The sequence below is a fragment of the Hippopotamus amphibius genome, chromosome 1 (assembly GCF_030028045.1).
Source record: "Hippopotamus amphibius kiboko isolate mHipAmp2 chromosome 1, mHipAmp2.hap2, whole genome shotgun sequence".
Taxonomy (NCBI): Eukaryota; Metazoa; Chordata; class Mammalia; order Artiodactyla; family Hippopotamidae; genus Hippopotamus; species Hippopotamus amphibius.
The window spans coordinates 142,804,343-142,808,417 of record NC_080186.1 but is presented as its reverse complement, the minus strand read 5'-3'; positions in this window follow the sequence as shown (position 1 = coordinate 142,808,417).

Sequence of the window (4,075 nt, the reverse complement as noted above, 5' to 3'; positions counted from 1 at the left end):
TGATCCGAGCTCTCTAGGACTCAACTTTCCCCATCTGTAAAGTGGGGATGGTGGTTGTAGTAGCTGCTTACAGGGGTGCGGAGAAGCTGAGAAGAGACAATACACGTTACACCCAGCACGTGGCGAATGTTCAACAGTAGTGAGCTGTTATTATCTTCCAGCTCGGGAAACCTAACAACAGCAATCGCTGACCACCTTTAGTGGAAGCAGAGGGCCAAATATGAAAGTTCAACGCTTCAGAACATGATGGCTGGATGCATCCAGCTGTTTTATGTTTCAGGAATTTCAGGCGCTTTTCTTAGCTCCGCTTTGGAGACAGAAGCATAAATGTTTAGTGCCAAAATGGATTCTGAAGTCATCTGATCCAATGCTTCGTTTCACAGATAGGGAAACTGAGGTTGCCAGACGTGAAACGGCTTGGCCAAAGCCACACAAGGAATTGGAAGACAGAGCTAGGACTGGAACCCAGATTTTTTGTTTCATGGACAACTGCTGTATTTCTGGGCTCTACCAGCTGCCTCTGTAATTTAGAATGTATGTGAAATCCCTTAAACTGAAAATGCTAGAAAGGTGTGTGGCTCTCGTGTTCTTATTTTTCTTCTTTCCTCCAGCAGAGCGTCATGGTCAAATAATACCACAGATCAGAACCTCTCTCTCTTTCTCTTTTTTTTTCCTTTGGTTCAGAATCTAGAAAACAGCCTGGAGAAGAAACCAGGGTAGATCTTCCAGCTTCTAAGCCTCAGGACTGGCAGTTTGTGTGATAGACGTTCGCCCCCTAGTGGAATGAGCGAAGATGACAGGCAGGGAGTGAAGAAGTTTCTGCCTCCAGGACCTGGCTGCCCAGGGGTCTGGTGCAACTTGCACAACGGGGCCTCCCTGACCTCGTCCTAATGCCAGCGCTGTCAGATCCCATCTTTAATTAAAATTTTGATGTTTTATTCATCAAAATAATTTTTGTATTAATTTTGATTTATTAAAAGATTGCATTAAAATATTATTTATATTGACTAGTGGTGGGGGCACCACTTTGAATTTTGTACCTGAGGTGAATGCCTCGTTCACCTCTCCCTGATCCTAGTCTTAATCCATAAGGTGGCACCGGAAGACCCCGCAGATACCTGATGCGCTGACCTCCTCACTTGTCAGCCCTGAGGCCCACTGTGGGCCGGGCTGGGCTGGGCCGGCCTGTTAGGGCAGTGTGGGTCTGGTGCTGTTTGCACTGAAATAATCAGAGCTGCAGATTCCCCACACTTTCTCCAGATGTGAACGGTGACAAAGACTCTCTCCTTGCCTAAACTCTAGCCAGCCTCCTCCGAGCCCTTGTCTTCACTAGGCTTGTCAACCTCGGCCTATAAAGACTTGAACAAACACTAACAATCTTTCTAACAGCTCAAGGCCACATCATTAGGATGACCCATCCTCCCACTTAAAGGGGCTGCCTGAAAACACTCAATGCAGCCAAAAGAATGTACTGCTTGCTCCAGCCGCTATCTGAAGACATCCAGCACCCCTGTGTCCCAGTCTCTGTGGGAGGGTACGAGCCCCATTTTGATAAAGGCCAGTTAGCAATTCCATATGGGCTTCACCTGGACCAGTCCCCTCTCCCTTTTGTAATTTTTTACTTCCCTGAGTCTACAGAGCCCCCTCTCAGCCCCATCTCCATTCCCTCGTCCTCCTTTTAAAACATTCAGTCACTGCTGCACAAACCAAAGTGAGTCCAATTCACATGGGACTCTTTCCTACTGCAATAGTGTATTACTCATTAAAATCAGTCCTGGCTACTTTAGCTAGTGTCCAGCTTTTTTTCTCCTTGATAGCAGCTACCTTTTGAAATGTGTCCCTTATGAGAAAAGACCCTGGGGCCAAGTGTAATTTTATTGCACAAAGATGCACGGAGTTCTGGGTCTTCCTCAATGCCTAAAGCATGAAGGCCTAGGGGGTTTCCTGGCAGTCCACTGGTTAGACTTGGCACTTTCACTGCTAGGGCCCAGGTTCAATCCCTGGTCGGGGAACTAAGATCCCACGAGCCACGCAGCATGGCCATAAATAAATAAATAAATAAATAAATAAATAAATAAAATAAAACAAACAAAAAAAGCACGGAGACCTAAAGACAGGGCCTGTTTGCTGAGGCCCACTGTAAGCAGCCTGACTAGGAGGAGGGGCTGGTGCCCCAGCGTGTCTGGGAAAGTCACCTCCTTGGAACACCTTCCTCAACTGGGCCTGCATCGTGTATCGCCTGCCGTCCTCAGGGCACCACCCTCAGAAGTGTTAGGGGACACACCAGCCCTCTTCCTTGTCATCAGCTGGCTATGAGAGACCCCCCTCAACTGTGTCACCTACTTCTGCCCACCTGCCACAAAGCCAGTGCTCCCACCTCCCCACTCCCAGCAGCCCTGGGCCACATCCAAGGAAGACAAGACCTCAGACCTTGGTCCTGCAAGGCCTCTGCCTCCACCTGCCTCACTGCCTACAAAGAGCGCTAAGACGTCCCCCCACCCCCACCCCCGTCATCCCCACCACCTTCCCTGGGGACTCCCTGGCAGGCTGCCAAGGGATCATGCGTTTAGGTCAGGCCCAGACGTGGCAACCACAGAGCTTCAGGGTCCTGCTCATCTTGTTCAGGCAGGATTTATCACCCAGGCTTCACGGGGTTGAGTCAACTGCCTTCAAATGCCTGCATCCCTGGGAGTAGGGATGTAAAAGAAATGTAAAATGTAAAATGTAAAAGAAAGAAAAAGAAAGGAAAAGACAAAAGACTTGTTCATAGACAAAGATGTCTTTTGAGCTCAAGAGGTGGCCCTTTTCCCACAGGGGTGCTGGGCAGGCACCCAACCATACACTTAATCTGCTTGGGCCCCAAACCCCTTCCTGGGTTGCTCAAACCCATCCCAACCCCATATGTTTTGTGGCCCAAAGAGAATGGAATTCTTTTAAGTAAACTCCATTTTGTTTATGGAGGGGTCCCCCCTTCCAGGACCACTCCAGGCAGTGTTTCCTGTCCCTGAGGGCCCCCCGGCCCCACCTTTCCAGCTGGAAGTCAGTGAGCATCATCTGCCAGGGACCCTCAGCTCCATCAGAAAGGTCTCTCCAGTAATCAACCTGGGAGGGAGGGGGTCTTCTCAGCACCCGCCACTCAGATCCCTGCATGCTGGAAACCCCCGGGGCAGAGGCAAGGTTCATTTATATGCTACTCAAGTCTGCCCAGCCGTCCGCAGGCATCCTGGGATACCCCGTGTACCTCACTGATGGAGAAGTGGGCCTGCAGGTGATTTTTAACTAGCAATGAAGGGCTTAAGTGTGACACTGACTCGACTCACGCAGGAAGCAGATTCAAGGTTATCCCTATACGACTGTCACGTTCACTCTTCCTTTCTTGAGCAGAATGAACTCTTTGCCACGACCTGTGAGGTTCTGTATGATCTTCCAGCCTCACACTTCATTTCCCCATCTCCTTTCTCACTCACCCATCCCTTAGGCCCTCAGCCAGTTCCTCAGATACGCCAAGCTCTTTCCTACATCAGGGCCTTTGCACCTGCTGCTCCTTCTGCCAGGACACCCCTCCCCACTCTTGCCTTGCTATATCTCCTGCTTCAGGACCTGGCTTAAACATTAACCTCTTCCTGGTACTGACTTGGAAGGGACTTCAGAGACCCTTGAGGAGTTTGTGGAGGGTGGTGGGGTGGTAGTGGGGTGGAGATATTCTGTTCTTGACCTACGTGGAGGTGACAAGGTGTGTACCTATGTGAAAATGCATTGAGCTGTCCATTTAAGATTTGTAGACTTTATGTAAGCAAATCCCAAAAGATATCTAAAAAAACAACTTCACCCTCTTCCCTGTCTCCTGTTCTTCCTATTACTCTCAGCCACAGCATGTGCATTTCCATCCTGGTACAATAATTGCACTATCTGTTGGTTTGTTTGTAAATTGTTTCTCCCATGAGAATGTAAGACCCTCGAGGAGAGAACCTCTGTCTGTCTTGTTCACTGAGGTGCCTTCTGGAGTGCAGCACAGTGCCCATCACATAGTACATATTAAGAAAATTAGCAAATGGATAGATGGAAGGATGAATAA